The following is an 18693-nucleotide window of genomic DNA, read 5'->3' on the forward strand; positions in this document are numbered from 1 at the left end:
TTCAGTTGTTCGTGTGCCCTGTGAAATGTTAAACTTCTTAGCACCAGGTGAAGTTATTTACATCGAGCTCAGAAGCTGATAATGAAGGTTTTTTTAGATTTCAAGTGATTTAAAAAAAAACACTCCCAACTCCCAAGTGTATCAGCTATCTGGTAATTGGCGCTTGTGCTGTCATTAAAAATGACAGCTTTCTCCAATAACATTCTTAGTGCTTGTAAAATGCAGCTAACATAACCTATATTTAACTTGTATTAGCTAGAATTTCCTTCCCATGGCTGCTTCCTCTCAGAGCTTTGGTGTGCATATCGAGGTCCTCCTCTATTTCACGAGCCACGTGTGATTTCACCACCTCAGAAAGCTTTTAACCAGGGCTGGGCAGCCCGCTGGCTCTTGTGGCTTCTCCTATAGAAGTCTTTTGTTGTGTTCTTTTTTTTACAGCCAGCGTTGAGGCAGAAGCTTCAGAAAGAAATCAACCTTGAGCCATAGAATCATGGAATTGGATGGGAACCGCAGGGATCACCGAGTGCAACCCTTGGCTGTGACCGCTGCCCTATGGAGTCTGTTCCATGCCCGTGTTTTCCATAGGGTTCCCTCAGGTCCTGTTTCTGTCACCAGAGAGCAGAGATCTGCCCCATCGTGGAGAAGGGGCAATAGGTAACCATGGAAAGGGGACAGTAGGTCACCATGGAGAGATGACTGTAGGATGCCATGGAAAGGGGACAATAGGTCGTCATGGAGAGATGGCTGTAGGATACCATGGAGAAGGGGCAATAGGCCACCGTGAAGAAGGGGCTGTATGGTGCTGTGGAAAGATGGCTGTAGGCTGCCACCTAGAAGGGGCAATAGGTCATGATGGAGAGATGGTTATAGGCTGCCATGGCAAAGGGGTTGTAGGCTGCCATGAGGGAAGGGCAATAGGTCACCATGGAGAGATGGCTGTAGGCTGCCATGAAGAAAGGGCAACAGGTAACCATGGAGAGGGGACAATGGATCACCATGGAGAGATGACTTTAGGATGCCATGGAGAAGGGGCAATAGGCCGCCAGGGAGAGGGGTTGTAGGCTGCTATGGAAAAGGGGCAATAGGTCACCACGGAGAGGGGCTGTAGGCCACCATGGAGAGATGGCTGCTGGCTGCTATGAAGAAAGAGCAATAGGCTGCCATGGAGAAGGAACAATAGGTCACCATAGAGAGATGGCTATAGGTTGCCATGGAAAAGGGGCAATAGGCTGCCATGGAGAGGGCTGTAGGCTGCCATTAGGCCTCCCCTCTTCCTCCTCTGGGCTGCAAAAAGCCTTTCGCTCTCTGCTAAAGGTTACTGCCGTGAAGCTCTGTTCCTTAACCCCGTTGAACAGACAAAGCCCTGTTTTTTTTTTCTCTGCGGTCACTTAAAAACATTTGCATGTGGGATCGCCGAGGCGCTGCCCTGTAATTGAGATGCTGGGTGGCAATCTGCTCCCCTCCTCCGCCTGGAAGTGTTCCACGCAGAACCCTCTAATTAAACAGAAAATGGTTTGTCATGTGTAACTGCCTCTTCTGAATGTAACAAACTCATTTCAAGAGATGCCAACACCATCTTTATAGCTGTTTTAATAATCTTCACTTGAATCAGAGAGGGCTCTAACCTCGCATTTCACTTCACCAGCTGTTTATTTTGATGGTTTTTTTTTTTTTCCTTTCCCCCCTTTGCACAGAGGATGTGTAGATGACTTTATTCCTTTTTCCCCCCCCCCCCTCTTTCTCAGTGTGGAAATCCTCATTAGAGTCCCCGACGTTAAGGCTGCGAAACCATCTCTTCCCGGCGCCTCTATTTGCAGTGGGAGCACGTGCAGGCTGTGAGCTCCGAGCCCTGTTGCTCAGCAGCCCCACGGCTTGCTCGGGAGCGGAGGTGTTCAGGCAGTTCACCAAGCTCCCATCCATTCTGCAGACAGATGCGTGTGCCACAGCCACCCTCTGCACATGCCCATAATAGAAGCCATTAGCTCCGCCGTTCCCCGCGCGCCGCAGCGCATCGCGGGGATGCAACGCGTTCCTAATGCATGAAGTGTGGTCCGGGTAGGACACAAATAGTGTTGCAGATTACCAGGTAAAATTGGCTTTTCCCTCTCCCCCATCCTTCTCAGACAGTTCCCTGCCAAACTTCAGCTTTTAAGTCGGCACTCAAAGAAATTCTCCCCGCGTAAGAGGCCTCTTGCTACCTTTTAAATTGGCTAATGTTTGGCAGAAAAGCTGAGGAGCCGGCGCTGTTATTTAGTGCCTTCATTACTTACTGCCTTGAGACTTCATCTGGTATTCCTGGCTCCTGTTCATTCGGGGCGTGCTGGGATAGCGGTGCTGCCCGCGTCCCTCCTGCCTGTCCCTGGGGCCCGGGGGGCTGGCAGTGATGTGCCAGGCTCTCCCTGCTCTCCACGGCTCCAGCAGACTTGGTTTGTGGTCCAAGCCCGAGCCCGGAGCTGAGGACAAACACCCGCCTTGCTGCTGGTGGAAGACAAGAAGCAGCATTCCTCCAACTGGGAATGTTGTTAGCATCCAGCTGGGATGTGAAAATCACTCGTAGGTTTGTATCTCTAAATATTGCCAGCCTGATGCCACCATCTTCAAAAAGGGAAGGAACAGCAAGCCGACTCCTGTCAGTTTGTTAGAGCATATTTATAACTCAAATGCTAATTCCTGCTCTTGACTCATAATAGCTTCTGAATTCTGAATCTTTAAATTCCGGATCTCGTGTTTTGAGGTTAATCCATTCAGATAGATTGGGAAGTCGAATTTATAATTTGGAGAAGTAGTGTCAGTCCTTCTTTGCTTCAGCCCATCATTTCACGTCGGCACCGGGTCCCACCAGCCAGCCACTGCTTGACCCTTCCTTATAGTCTAGTCAGGAGCAATGCATTCATTTTATCTGACTTGATAGTGCAGTTTCCTTCGTACTCTTACCTTGGCCTGTAAGCTTAAGAGCGGCAATGACTGGCTGTCAGCAGACTTGCCTGCCTCTGATTTAACTCATTCAGCTTATTGTGAGCCTTAACCTATTTTCCGTGCTGCCTCCAAATGTAAAGAGATTAATAAGACCCAAAAAAAAAGAAAAACCCCAACCCCGTATCTCCATTCCTCCAGTCTCTCCCAAGGAGCACTGCAGACCCGCGGGCTTTGGAGGCAGCAATGGTGTTAATGCGTGGCGTTGGGCACAGCCTTGAGCAGCAGCCCCTGCAGAAGGCGATGCCCGTCCCAGTGCTCTCCTGGTGACAGAGCTCCAGGAGCTGCCTTCACCTTGCATAAAGCTTTGCTTGACTTGCTCTCATTATGCTCTCGTCTCGTATCAGATTGTGTAGGGAGCATGCTCGTTACAGAGCGAGACAAAAGAGAAGAGTAACCCGCGTTTTGATGAGAATCCTGTCTTTTAATCACCCTGCTTGGAAACAATAGCAAAATCACAGAGCAACGGTTGTAGATTCCTTTCTTGAAACTTTCCTACTTCTTTTCAGCTCCTTTTTTTTTTTTTTTTTCCCCCTCAGCTAAGTGGTGAAAGATCACAGTGTTTTAATGATGCCTGCTAGTGTCGCTCCCTACCACTAATGAGGTGTCACCTGGCAGTGAGGATGGGCCCAGACCCCAGCAGCAAGCTGCCTGCTGCCCTGCCACGACTGTAGGAAGGCACTCAGCGCCAGGCTTTGCCAGAGCACGGGGCAGGCTTTGCGTCCCGGGATCGCATTCATTCAGGTTGGAAAAGACCACTGAGATCCTCGAGTCCAACCGCCAACAGAGCTTCAGGCTCTGCTGGTGTTTCTCCCTGTCAGGTTGTGGGCAGCAGTCCCCATGTGCCAACTGCACCCATAAATCCCCCCTCCTTGCCGTGCATATCCATCATGGTGCTTAATGCACAAGGCTCTGGGTGGGGGCTCCTCGCCAGTTCTGCAGCCGATCCACCCTCTCCTGCCTGGCACAGCCGACTTCCAGCGGCAACGTTTTGTGTCTCAGTTTTTAATTGCACTCCAGGAGTGACTTTCTGCCAATAGTTCATTAGACGTCACGAATGCTTGAACTGAAGAACGGTCCCTCTGGATTAGCATCGCGCTCCGAGACGCCCTTCTTGTTGGATGGCTGTCAGACAAATTGATCAAAGAATATTTCTGGTTTGAGCAAAAACAGGACTGGTGGTGAGACGCAGCCATCCACACCGAGGCTTCCAAGCAGATGAGCCAAAAGCAGGAAGGCAATGCTTTCTGCATTCAGGGTGTCACAGGCATGGAGGGAGGGAGCGCCGAGAGCCCAGGTTACGAAGGAGCTGCCTTTCTTCTGGAAACAGGGGGGAGGCAGAGGGTTTGGCAGCAGCCAGGAGCAGTGATTTGGGCAGGAAGCTCCGCTGCTGGAGGAGAACCCCAACGCCATGGCAGAAACACTGCAAGCACGCCCAGCGCCCTTAACTTGGTGCAGGCTTCCAACGCTTGGAATGGTGGTGGCAGGATTCAGCACAGAGAGCCGTGCAGCTGTGTGTCGCCCGTGCTCCCCCCACCCCCAAAGCTGTCAGTGTGTGAGAGGGGCACAGAGCTCAGTGCTGCTGGGGGTTATTCCACAGCCCCTGGAATAACCTTTGGAAATGGAGTTTGAGCCATAAAGCTCGTTTCATCCATCTCCTAAGTGCTGCTCATCCTGGGAGATAAGTCATTCCGCGCCCGTCTTTAAAAATGACTGGCTCAGCTATTGTCTGCATCAAATCACCTTTGTTTATGGTGCGCTCCGTAATGGATCGAGCAGCGGAGTAAAATTTAAATAAGTAATTATCGTGCAGGAGGCAAAGCGCTAAATGGAGCCATTTCCCCGGCTGGGCTGCCCTTTGGGCTGCCCTCTGAGCGCGGGGGAACTCCCTGCAGTCCCTCCGTAATCAGGTGGGTTCAAACAGGCAGGCGCTGGCAGCTCCGCACACCTTTGCTTTCTGAGCACCGCTGCTGTTCCGGGTCTGCCTGAGCAAGCTGCAATTATCGGGACAGCTCAGAAAGACCCCACTTAAGGGCCTGAGGGGGTTTGCTTTGTTTTTAACGCAGAAAGCCAAGCGCTCCGCAATCTGGGCTGGGGTTCTGGCGATAACAGCTCGCTGTGAGGATCCCAACCTGCCGTCCCTCCGCTCAAAAACGGACCGAGAGCCATCGGCGCATCCTCCGGAGCCAGCAGGTGGAGCTTTAAGAATAGCATCCCTTGCAGCCCCATGGAGTGGGAGCTCTCAGCGCTGCGATGCCGCTGCAACCCAAAGGCTTTGCTCTGCTTGGGCGCACGGCGGCACAGACCCCGAGGAGCCGCTTTCTCTCCCTCCCCCCCCCCCACGTTAAAGCACACCGACCAACGACGTAACCTCTCAACAACGCCAAATGGAGCTCTGATGTCCCCTGAAGTCGGCTGCCGTTCCTCACTGCTCCTCGCCCTCCGTCCCACCAACGCTCCATCACACAGAGCCCGACTCGCCCTCCCTCCCCACACAGTTCTCCCCGTCCCGTGCTTAAGTTCTTATTTACACTTAAATGCCATCCCATTACGTTGCACTACGTTTAATCCCTCGCTTCTCTCCTTTTGTTTTTTTCTCCTCTTTCCCAGAGCTATTTATCATTTTAATGGAACGCCGTGGAATATTACATTGCGCCATGTGTTTAAATTGATAAATTGTATTAGGAAAACATCGGATGGGGTTTTTAATGGTAAGTGGAGCTTTAGTAGATATATTTTCTCATTAGCAGCCTAACTGCACGCAGACGGCATGGGGCTGGGATGGGAAGGATTTGGGGATAAGCTACATTTATGACTTATTTGACTAATTAAGGCATAATTTTATCGCAAAGTTTTTCCCAGACTTTGCTGAACTGGATGAAGGAGGAAAACTTACCCCAGTGCAGCTACTCTACAACATCAGTTGCCATAACAACTTCATGCAATACTATATTTTCACTCGAAATTCCTTTTAAGACTCAGTTGCTGTAATAATTTGTTTCAGCTGCTAAAAGGCATGTTTCTCTTTGTGGTGGTTTCAAGGCTCTCATTACAGTAACAAAAAAGTGGCTGTGTTAATATGGGCTCTTTTCATTTCAACATATGCAAAAGTTCAATAGACTCCAGAAATAGAATGAAAGGGTGGAGGTGATGAATCTGCTATAAAATCTCTTCCAGCCCTTTAGGAAAGAGGAATGGGCTCAACCGGTGAAGGTGAACTTTATTAACGGCCCTAAGGAGAGATGCAGCTGCTCCGTACCCATCGGTATCGCACTGATGGGAGCCTGGAAAATGCAGCTTCACACCGTGCATCCTCACAGCAGAGCTTCAGCAGGAGGTGAGGGCTGTGTGTGCTGTTCTGCGTGCCGTCCGGGTCGGGGTGCACAACACTTTGCTTTCCAGCAACGCCGCTCCTATTTGCCGGCCGCTGCTCCGGGAGGATCTGCTCCTCTTAATGGCTCTGCTCCTCGAGTTCATTAAATAATCACCTCGCACCGAATGTGTATTGTCTGGTTTTGGCCACGGGCATACCAGAAGTGTAAAAACAATTTTCAGGCAACCTGGAGTGTAGTCTGATTTCTGATTCTGATGCTAATTTAGTGGCAGGCGAGGAGTGCATGATGAGAGAGGTGCTCTGTCTGCTTTTAACCCTTTCCCCCCGTCTTGTCAGTGCTGCTTCCTCCAGCAACGCGCTGTGTTGATGCCCCTGGAGCCGTCCCTGCTCTGTTCTCGATCCCCCATCTGCCTTCTGGCGCGGCGCAGTCGAGGCAGCAGCTCCTCAAACAAATCCTTCTCGTTCAGCATATGGACCCCGTTTCTACCAGCGCCAGGCAAATAGCGAAGTTTGAAGCTGTTTGGTTAATTGAGGCAGCCAAAGTATGGTTCCTTCAGTGCAGTCCCTGGGCTCCTTGGGCTCGAGGAGGTCTGGGCACTCACCCAGTGTTTCCCCTGGGGACAGAGGGGGGCAGGAGGGGAATCCATTGTCCTCAGAGCTGCCGGTCCTCAGCTCTGACTGGAGTTGAATTTTTGGCTCACGTGGGATGCTGGGGAGATGCAGAGAGCCCACAGGAGTCGGACTTCAGGAGCTGGTCCTGATGGGGCCCTTCCAACCAGGGATGTTCTGTAGAGTCATACAATGGCCTGGGTTGAAAAGGACCACAATGATCATCGAGTTCCAACCCGCTGCTGTGTGCAGAGTCACCAACCACCAGATCAGGCTGCCCAGAGCCACATCCAGCCTGGCCTTGAATGCCTCCACGGATGGGCCCTATGATTCACACTGACCCCAACCCCACGGCTGGGGAAAGGCACCAAACCCTTACAGGCTGCGTAGATCCCACTTTCAGTCACTCTGAAATTGTTCTGCACTTACACCATTTGAACAGATCTCCAGTTGGATCCCGGTCTCCTGATAGCATTCATGATTCCCTGCTTATTTCCACACGGTGCTTTCCTCCCTTCTTTTCTCCTCTCAGTCCTTTATGCTGGATGGAAAGGGTTAAACCGGGGGCACTTTGCATCTGTTCCTTCTGACCGACTCCATGGCCAACCCTTGGATTATGGGCAGCAGTGCCGATGGCCGCTGAGCGCAGCCCCCGCCTGCAGCACAATCTTCATCGAGGTTTTCCTCCCACCTCCCCCCGGCAGTTTATCTCATTGCTTAATTGTCCTCACGCTTTCTCACAGCTTCCTATTTTCCCTCTATTTCCCTCAAACCACAGCAGTGGCTCCGGAGTGACCCTCATCCAACTCCACGTCCGTCAGCCCCAGCTGTGAAATTCGGGCCGGGCGAATTCTTTTGGGTGAGCAGAGATGATAGAAAAGGCCACGTCTCACCGTGAAGGATGAATCACTCCTTTGCCTTTTCCTCCTTGTTGTAGTAACGTTATTCCCGAGGAATTTTTTTCTGCTATTTATGTGATTGTCAAACGCGATTCTGTCAGGATTACAAAGGAGCTCAGCACGAATTAGCGGCCACTTAACGTTGCAGCAGGCAGCGATGTAAATGTACTCCATGAGCTCATCTACAACTCAGTCCTTAGCGGATGCTTCAAGGTAGAGTTTTTTTTTTTTTCCTAAAGTGGCCATAAATTGCAACCAGTCATTGGACTCCTTCCAGTCCTAGAGCAATTACTGGGCCAGTTGGGCTGAAGGGTTTGATCAGGTGTTTTACTAGCAGGGTTTTATTTCACTAAATGAACATCTCCTAAAGAACCGGGAATGTAATATTTACACGTTAAAGTGCTGCCGTAATGGCACTGCATTTAACTTCACTAGGAGACCAGGAATCCTGTGGTAAAATGCCTGATAACTGCTGCATTTACCAGGGGAATGAATTTATAGCGCTTGAATTCCTCCAGCAGAACAAAGGGCTGCGTTACGAAAGCTCTGTGTCTCGATGGAGCCAACCTTGCTCCTTCCTCCTGCTCTGTGGGAGGGTTTGGGGTGATGTGATGGGATGCCATCCTTCCTTCTCGGCCACCATGGGCTGCACTGTTTCATAGAGAAGTCTCGTAGAATGGGTTGGGTTGGAAGGGACCTCAAAGGTCGTCCAGGTGCAGCCGGGGTTGACAAACACTGGATCAGGCACCGGATCAGGTTGGCCACGTCCCCATCCAACCCAACTGTGAACACCCGCAGGGATGGCAGTCTGTGCTGCTGCAGTTAGTCTAACTTGGAAGTCTTGCGAGAGGTTCTCCATGCGGTGGATCTGAAAGGAGGTTGTGGTGAGGTGGGGGTTGGCCTCTTCTCCCTGGTTACAGTAATAGGACGAGAAGAGTGGCCTCGAGGGAGGTTCAGGTTGGAGATTTGAAAGGACTCCTCCAAAGAGCAGTGCTGCAGTGGCACAGCTGCCCAGGGTGCGGATGTCCCCACCCCTGGAGGTGGTCAGGAACTGTGGAGATGTGGCACTGAGAGCTGCGGTCAGTGGGCAGCATTGGTGGCAGGCGGAAGGTTGGGCAGGATGATCTGAGAGGTCTTTTCCAACCCGAATGATTCTATGACCCTATGCAACGTGTGGAAATGAGGACGCAATGGGCTCAGTGCCATTCAACAAAAGGCCCCCCTGTTTGCTGCTCTGTCCTCGCTTTCTGTGCCACTTTGCTACTCGCTGGCATTAGGCACCTCGTATAAATAACTTGTGTTCAGCAGTGCAGCTTCTCTTCCCTCAGTTTTTTTTTTTCCACTGGTATTAATAGTAGCTAATTATTGCTTTTACTATTAGCTCATGTGTTGTAAATACACTTAATGCAGTACGCATCCCTCACTCTCTGGCTCATGTGTTGCTGCCTATATTCTGCCTCTTAACTTGCAGCCAACCTAATTGGTGACTGGCACTGCTCTGCCCGACATGCTTTTTGGGGGGATAATTGCACTCAGAATCTCCGCATTTCTATGCAGTTGGCCATAGAGGATCCAGCTAAAAATGGTTCAGCACAAACCCAACCTCAGTGCCATCCCATACAGATGTGTCAGAGCGCCCTGGGAGAGGCAGCAGCTCTGCTCCACGCTCTCCTTGCTCATTGGGGTTGGGTTTTCGGGGAGCCAGTGGGATGCAGCCCCGTCAGCCCGGTCACCGGTGAAAAATCTTTTTAATTATCCAAGCGGTGGTAAATTCCTGCTCTTATTGGTATGTGCATAAACTGTAACTCTGCTAATTTTCATCTTTAATCTCTCCTGGAACAGCTCAGCTCCTGCTCCCCCCGGTGCTGCCATTCCCAAAGGCACCCGGAGGAACCGCTCCGTGCGTCGGAGTCATCGGAGCCCTCAGCAAATCCATTTCAGAGCTCTGCCCTAAAAAACAATCGGGGTTATTTGTGAGCGTAATGTCAAGGCAGCCTGATGGGACATACGTGCCCTGCTTGGTTTTACACTGTGAGCTTCCCAGGTGCGACGCTGCTGCTGATTTTGCTTTTTTCCCTCCTTCCCATCTGGGAGATGGAGCGGAGCAGAGCCATTTGCAAGGAGAACATCTCCTCTGCACTGCACCGAAGGAAACACTCATTCCTTGGATGGGACCTTCCCCTTTGCTGCACCTCCTGCCCCGGCTCTGCTCCTCGCAGCAGTGCCACGCACAGCTGTGCTGGGTTGGGCAGCAGCTGGCAGCAATGCGAGCATTGCAGTGCTGCTGCAGAGCTTCTCTCTTTCACGCCCTTTTGGGCAGAGCAGAACATATGTGCTGTTACCTCTTCGTTCTTCTGCGGAGCATTAGGAGTAATAAAACCTTTCAGGGCGGCTGATAGCTGATGTTGCACTCTAAGAAAACAAAGGCTGGTTCAGAATAAAGCCCCCAGCATCTCCTTCTTCCTGTTTTGTTGGCGATGAAAATGAGTGTTGACCCCCTGCCATGGCCACCGCCCCTCTATACTTGGCTAATTGCCCACGATTTGCATACCTGGGTGCTAACGAGGGGCTGGGGCACCGGCGTACCCTTTAAATAACAGCACATTGAAACGTCATTGCTTTCATGTTTGTCTCCTCGCTTCTAATTACTGGAGGCAGCTGCCTTTAAAGCATAGGCCATTTCCTCCTCTTCCTGCAGCGGGGTCATAACAGCTTGTTTATAGACTGCCAGGCTGCTTCGCTGCAACAGATTGCGACTTTAAATAGCAGGGTTGCTAAGAGTGAGGTAAGGGCGGTGAGAGCACGGAGCTCGCTCAACACAAGGCGATGGGTACTGGGGGAGATGGGAGCCACCAACAAAAGCGCAACGCCGGAGGGCGGGCGGTTGCCTCAGCTCAGTGCGTAGGGATGTGTGCTCCACTACACGGGGGAAGGCAGCGTGGTTGTGCCAGCTGTGTCCTGGGGAAACCTCTCCTTGGTTTCTCTTGGGTGATCTCACGCAACGGCACCGTTACCCGTCGGTTATTCATCCGCAGCAAATGCCAAGAGCTCCTGTTTGGCGTCGGGCTGAATATCAGAGAAGTTGATTCATTGACTTCAAAACAACAGAAAACCTACACTGGACAAATGCTAGAAAACATGTGTTGGTAAAGAGGTGGACTGAGTGATGAACATGTTTTCTATCTCTTGCATCTCTGACTCATGCGGCCCCAGCTTAGTGCAGATTACATTATCTTATCAAACAATTAATTACCTATATCCTTTAATTTCATATGTATGCAGTTGGAGATGGTTGTTTTTGTCTTCGAGTGCCTCTTATCCTCTCCCCAGAAGACTGTTGCTGCTCAATAGAAGGGATTATTTTTGTGGTGGCCATGCCAGATTTATTCATCCTGCTAAGCTCGCTCGAGGATCTGGGGTGAAAATGAGGGAAAAGAGGACCACAATGATCACACTGAGCTCACCCCCTCGGATTCAGTCCCCGGCACACTGCTGCTAAAGTCCTGGGAGGAAGAATTCATTAGATGAACCTTAGCATGAGTTTTCCATGGCTTTGATTTTAATCAAAGTGCGGGTTTGAAACGGTTTTATCATTAGAATCTGTTGACTGAATGCCAATGTGAAGCAGTTCCCCTTTTCTGCCCCAACTCATGTATAGATGCATCGCATGCGCTTAAGGGAAATCCCAGGCTGAGAGCACGGGGCAGCAGAAATGAGCCCCCAAGGCTTCCAGAACACTACAGGCTGATGTCTCCCTGCATTTCAAGGACCAAAGTTCAACTGCACCGCTGCTATTCTGCTCCTCCGTAATGGAGCTAATCAATTAAAATGCTCCATCCTTAAAGCATTGCAGGAGGGAAGCCTCGTGCAGAATGGCTGCCTTACAAGGGCTGCAGGATGCGAGTTAACCATCGCAGCCTTTTATCTCCAAATCTGCAAAATCCAGCCACTGTGTTAACCCAGGTGGCCGGTGGAGCTCTTTAGTCGGTTGCTGAGGAGTGTTTGTGCATGCGGTGGCGGAGCTCTTTCCCTCTGAAGACCAATTTGCACGAGCCCCAGTGACTGCAGCGAGCCTCTGAGCCCCAAACCTCAGGGCTGCAGCTCAGCATCCCAACCAAAGTGCTGCAGGAGCTGTGCAGGAGGAGGGCTGCGTTCTCCGTAGCACCGCTGAAATCCGCCACGGGTGCACGTTTGAATTTTAAAGAGCTTCGCTTTCCAGGTCAGCGCAGCGCCAGGTTCAACCCCAATGCATGAATGGAGGATAGAAACGTAGCATGAGCTTTCTGTGCTCAAGGATGCCAGGGTTGGCTGCCCATGGAGGTGTGGGTGCATCCTCGGAGAGCTAAAGGGCACCTGGCCATGTAGGTCCAGCATTTGGAAATTGCGGGGCGCTGCAGTTTTCTGTGCTGGATGGACAGGGTGGGTTGGAGCATCCTGCTATTGGGATTGGTCTAAATAGATTGAGGTCGGTGGGTGGAAACAGCGGTGGCGGTGTCAGGAGATGTGCAGGAGCAAAGCGAAGCCGGATCCTGCCTGCACGCTGCCTGCACACAGCATCCTGCATCCTGCCTGCAGCTCCCGCAACAAAGGAAAGTAGGTCAGGGCCGGTCCCGCCGGCACGCGCTGGAGCACGGCTGCATCCTGCAGCAGGAATGCACCGTGTGCCTCCTCTGGGAAGGGGCACGGAGAGGCAACACGGCGCCCTGCAGTGCCCGGAGCTGAGCCCTGTGCCCTGCTGCAGCTGAGTGAGCCCAGGGCTCCAAATGTGGCACGGGGGTGCTCAGAGCTCTGTGCACCCCAAACGTGGCGGGGGATGCTCAGAGCAATGTGTGCCCCAAATGTTGCAGGGGATGCTCAGAGCTCTGTGCACCTAAAACGTTGCAGAGGATGCTCAGTGCTCTGTGTGCCCCAAACGTGGCAGGGGATGCTCAGAGCTCTTGGTCCCAGCCCCAAGGGTCCATTCCTGCTCATCCCCACAGCCATGAAGCTCCGGTTCTACTCGAACGATTACCCGACACGTTAATTGGGACTCCTGCTATGATTAAAAAGAAATTTCAGATTAAGCCTGCCATGCTGTGTAGCTCAGGAAGAAAACATCTCTTTATAAACACAGCAGGATGGCGGGGACTCCATTATTATGATTTTTCCAACTTTGAAGGATCTGGCTCTCACCACTGTTTTGACCACACGATGACAAGCGCGGCAGTCACTCAGCTCCGGTCGAAGCCAAACGGAAGGGATGCTGCAGGGAGATAAAATTGCAGGGTGTTTTTCCTCCCGTTTTTGGTTGTTGTTTTTTTTTTTTTTTCTTTTTTTTTTTTTTCTCTTAAACCCATTATGATTATCACATTATCTCCGCAGCTCTTGCATGCCATCCGTGTAGGGCTCCTCACAGAGCTCGGAGGAGCATCCCTGGGGAGGTTCCTCATGGCAGCAGCATTCGGGATTTGGCCCTGAGCCTCTGTTTCAATGGGGAAATGCTGATGGCCGGGCAAGGGCAGCACTGGATTATCCCCCCATCCTTATGAACTCACCTTCTGGTGTTCCAGCTGAAGCAGCATGGGGCGAGTAAACTCCGCTGCTCAAATGAGAGTGGATCAGCTCGGTTTGCTTGCATTTATTCATGACTTCACCACTCCGCTGGGGCCTGCAAAATCAGAGCCAAAAGGAACTGCAGCGAAAATTGGCCTACATGTGACGGCTTTAAATAATCTGCCCTTTTGCTCTAGTTCTGTGTTGAGATGTGCTGGAAGCCCGAGGAGGTGGCGTGATGCAGGAGCTGTGTTGTGTTTTCTTGCTCTGCTGTCTGCCTTTGGTTTCCTGTGCAATGGGGAAAGTGATGCTGCCAGGGGAGCAAAAACCTGCTCAAGAATTCCTGTGTTCAATGCATGGCTCGAAATTATGAGAATCAGCACGGAGGATTAGCTTTTAATTCAAAAGACAGGAAAAATAAGAAAGGAAGCAAACAGAAATAAACAGATTAGTGCACGATGCCAGCGCTGACACCCAGGAGCAGGGCGGTGTGTTGGGCTTGGAAGCAGAGGAGCGTTGGATCCATCTGCAAACCAGGTCACCGCTGCTGGCGTGCGCTCTCTGGGGCCCCTTTGGATCACACCATGATTTCTCTTCCCCCCAGCTCCCAGCAGCTGGGATTACTTCTCATGTACTGCGCTCACATAATTGCCTCAATAATTTCTGAGATCCTGTTCCTTTTCCTTCCCTTTCCTTCCATTCTCCTTCCCTTCTCCTTTCCCTCTCCCTTCTCTGTCCCTTTCCTTTTACCTTTCCTTCCCTTTCCCTCTCCCTTTCCCTCTCCCTCTCCGTTTCCCTTTCCCTCTCCCTCTCCGTTTTCCTGTCCCTCTCCCTCTCCTTCTCCTTCTCCCTCTCCCTCTCCCTCTGCCCCTCCCTCTCCCTTTCCCTCTCCTTCTCCCTTTCCTTTTCCCTTTCCCTCTCCTTCTCCCTCTCCCTCTCCCTCTCCCTGTCCTCTTTCTTCTCTTCCTTTCCTCCTCCCTTTTCCATTTCCTTCTCTTCCTTTTCCCCTTTATGGGGCTGCACTGCTGCCTCCTGTCCCACTTTGGCAGCCCACAACACAGGACTCATGCACACACAGAGGATGCTATACAGCACAGCTGCTGCCTGTGTTTGCCATCAAAATGCTCACACCAAAATTTCAGTAACCATCACACCCTGAGCACCCTGGGCTGCTCGCAGTCCCACTTCCCACATTCACCCTGCAAAATCCCCACCACGAATCTGTCAGTGCTGGCACCCCCCACCAGCTCACAGGTCAGGCTGTCAGCCTCCCGCAGTATATTTAGCTCTGGTTTCGTGGGGGCTCCGTGCATTCCCATCTCTTTCGCTCCTGACGTGCTAAGTAGATGCAGGAGGCAGTGAGCAGCCTGCGAGGACGCAGCGCATGGTGATGGGATGGTGGCCTGATCCCCGGGATCCCAGGGCAGCCCACACGTGGAAAGTGTCACTCTGCTTTTCCTTTTTTATTACTATGACTTTTTTTTTTTTTTTTTAAGAATGAATGAAAAACAGGAGAGATGCTCAGAAAAGCCAGTTCACCCGCCAGCCAGTCTGGAGACCAACGAGGATCCAAACGCTCTGATTCCAGGATAGCTCAGCTGTAGGATGACAGAGGCAGCAGCCATGAAAACTTGTCCCAGGGAGAGCAATTTGCGTGCACTATTGAGAAAGCAGCCCTGAGACAAGTTCCTGTGGGTCTGTAGGGGAACAAAGAACACGGAGTTAAGGCTTGGAGTGGAGGAGGAGGTGAACTCTCACTGTTATGATCGGTTTTTGCTTTTGATTTTTGCCTTCGGGGCAAGTGGGGATGAGTCCCCAGAGCAGCCCAACACAGCTTCAGGCTCCATGCAGCCTTCTACCTCCATCCAGGGCTGCTGGCCATCAGTGAGGACCTGCTGCATCAAACCCTTCTGTCCAAACAGGATCCATGGTTTTAAACACGCCATTTAGCTCCGTTGTTCAAATGGAAAACACAGAAATCAGAGCCTCTGGCAGGTAATGCTGCGTCGGATGGGGCATGGTGAGCACTGCAAGCAAATGGAGAGAAGAAATGGAATAGCTGGGAGATGAGCATTGCAAGCAGGGGTGTGCGCCCTAAACAGGAGGGTTAACCAGGGCTTATTCAGAAGGAAGGCAGTAATTGCAGCCTGTGTGAAGCAGTAATATCCTTTTGTGCATTATTTACCCGGGAACATCTGCTAATACATATACATTCTATGGTGCATGTAAACAACCTGCGCAGGAAGAGGATTAGGAGATTTATAAAAAATTAGAAGCGAGTTAAAAGGGCAATTAGAAGAGCAGAAAGAGATATTGAGCAGTGAATTAGAGAGGATATTTTAACACACAATCAGAGCTTCCCGAGACGTATCCAGAGCAGAGAGAAGGTAAAAGAGAAAATTGGTCAATTACGCCATGATAGCGGGGAATTGGTGACATGGGAGAAGATAATGGCTGATTTGTTAAACAGTTATTTTGATTCTGTTTGCACAAAGGAGGAAGAGGATGGAGGGCACTGCTGGAAAGGACTCAAGCTGAGCAGATGAAACGGGGAATGAACCAAGGAGAAATAAAGACCTGTTGTAGAGCAGATGGGTGTGGGCAGAATTTCACCCATATCCGTCGGATGGGGGAAAAATGGGTTTATTTATGTTGTTTGGTTGCACAGAGCTGGCTTTGGCCCTCCAGCCCCAGAGCTATCGAGGTGGACCCAGAGACAAAAAGTCCTCTGCCTCTGGGGGAGGACGGAGCATGTAGAGGGACAGACAGATGACCATGCACAGCGGCGGTTCTCATGGTGTGTCCTCTGCATGGGGATGGAGGTGGTTTGGTTCTCCAGTGATGCCACCACACCACCTTCCCAGAAACACCTTTTGTCACTGCTGTGGCCATGTGTCCTTTCACTGTATTTGCTTTTGTTTCTCATCCAGCCTGCAGACCTCAGCATGGCAAGCCATGCAAGCACGTCTCCCATCACCATTCCCATCTGTATGCTGGTGTTGACCATCTCGTGTTTCACTGGGGCGAGATGCAAGGGATGGCAAAGAGGAATTATGTCAGCCCACGAGATCTCAGGGAGATTGTAAGCAATAGAAAAAGGAAACGTTCGCGAGCATGCAATGGAAAATGTGATCTTGGGCTGTGTTTGTGGGGTTGTGCTGGAAACTAAGGCAAAATGGGATGGAAAGCATTGGTGCAGGGTGGATTTAGGGAAGGCTGCATTCGATGGACCACAGAAATTGGTCCATTGGTCCATTACTTTGGCTGAGGAGAAATGTGAAGTGATGCGTTAGTTCTGCAGTCCCTCTGAAGTGGGGAGTGCATCTCACAGCAACTTGCTGAGACAAGGGAGGTAAATTGGAAAAGATAACGTGGGGGCACAGTGTTGTCCAGGCAGTGATGGAGAACGTGCCATGTGATGCTGCTTTTGCCTGGTGCACTGAAAATTTATTCTCAACATCTGAGAAGTGCTCAGTTTTTGTCCTGCCTGGAGGATGAGAGACACAGCGTTGCGTGTTTTGTGTTTCCAAAGCGTGTAGGAAAAGCTGTGTATTAGCAATTACAGGATGAAACTGTGGAAGAATGCTACAATGGTTAGAAAATTGGCTCCGACTCAGGAAACGGGATTCTGCAGCCGTGAGCGCATTTCCAGAGGCACAGTGTGGGGTCTCTTCTAGGTTCTCTTTCATTTATTTTTTTTAAGGGAAGGATTTGCATGAACAGCCCAAAGTGAGAGTGTTAAAGCTCAGCGATGCAAACAAATAAAGGGGGAGCAGGCACACTGGAAGAGCCTTCTCTTTTCTGACCTCTTTGGAGTGCCACCTCCTCTTGACACCTCTAGCCCAGCTCTGGACATCCCTGTCTCCACTGAACTGAGGGGATGAGCACTTTGGGATGGGCATTTTTGGACATGCATTTTGAGATGGGCACTTTGGGATGCATATTATGGGATGGGCACTTCGGGATAGGGGCTTTGGGATAGGCACTTTGGGATGCATACTTTGGGATGGGTGCTTGGGGATGGGCGCTTTGGGATGCATGCTTTGGGACATGCACATAGGGATGGGTTCTTTGGGATGGACACCTTGGGATGCATGCTTTGGGACATGAATGCTGGGATGGGCACTTTGGGATGAACGCCTTGGGATGTGTACTTTGGGGTTGTGGGAGCGCTGCCTGTGAGAAGATGGGATTTCTGCCAGCCTCACATCAACCTTCACAATGCATGAAGACAACATTGCACGAAGGGATCGTGAGAACCACACGGGAGCCAACCAGGGGCCGTAGCAGAGCTGCAGCATGCAGATGGAAAGGTAGTTATTGAGGAGAAGTGTCAGAGCATGCCATAAAAATTTAGTTTATCCTCAGAGAGCTGTGGTTGTCGAGGAAGAATGGGTGCAGGGGGGATGGAGGCTGGGGGAAGGCAGGAAGAACATCAGAAACCTGAAGTCTGTGTCAAGTGACACCTCCTATTTAGCAGTGTATCATGTCTCCCTTCTGGTTTTTAAACAGTAGCCTTTATTGCTAGGAGTTAGAGCACTTGATTGACAAGGCTCGTAATACATATCGGGGTAGCCTTTATTTTTCCTACATGTTAAAGGAAAAGATACTAAAAATACAATTACGACTTGGAGCCAGGCGGAGTCTAATATAATTCATCTCAAAGAGTATCCATCGTGCCTGCTGCACCCAAATCATTTATAAAACATTAGCATCTCCTATGCTGACATTTCACTCTTATATTATAGGAGTTACACACAGACTTAAAAAAAAAGAAAAAATTAATAAAGTGCTTCTCCTCTTCATTCTCCCACTGAGAGCTTTGATTTCCAGAGTACGAAGCAAAACAACTAACATAACAACATTCTCCACTTCTAAGGGACAGTGCCAGACTCATTCAGTTGCTATTGGTTATAGAGAGTAGGGCATGAGGGAGCTATTTCGGATCACGGATTATTTGTTCTGACTGCATTGGACACCCCTTTAGTGGAGGTTTAGAGCCCTGTAGAAGAAGAAGTTTGGATAAGAGCTGGAACTGAGAGGGATCAATAGAGCAAACCCTCCCTTCCTGTTCCCTGAATCCCTCCTGCTGTTCCCCAGGACCTCTATTTCCATTTGGTGCATTGCAACCTTTGGTTTTAGAGCTTCCCCAGGCATCTCCAGACCCCTCTAGGGGACCAGGTGCTGTGTAATTGCCCCCTCCCCGCCCAGGACCAGTTTGGTGTCCCAGGGAGGATGGTGTGGACTCAGCCATACAGCATCTGCCCCGAAGAACAGTATTCATGCCCAAGGGCTGCATGCTGGGAGTGTGCCCCCTGAGCTGGGATACCATCACGAAATGAAGAG

This window comes from Gallus gallus, chromosome 19 (genome assembly GCF_016699485.2).
Source record: "Gallus gallus isolate bGalGal1 chromosome 19, bGalGal1.mat.broiler.GRCg7b, whole genome shotgun sequence".
NCBI lineage: Eukaryota > Metazoa > Chordata > Aves > Galliformes > Phasianidae > Gallus > Gallus gallus.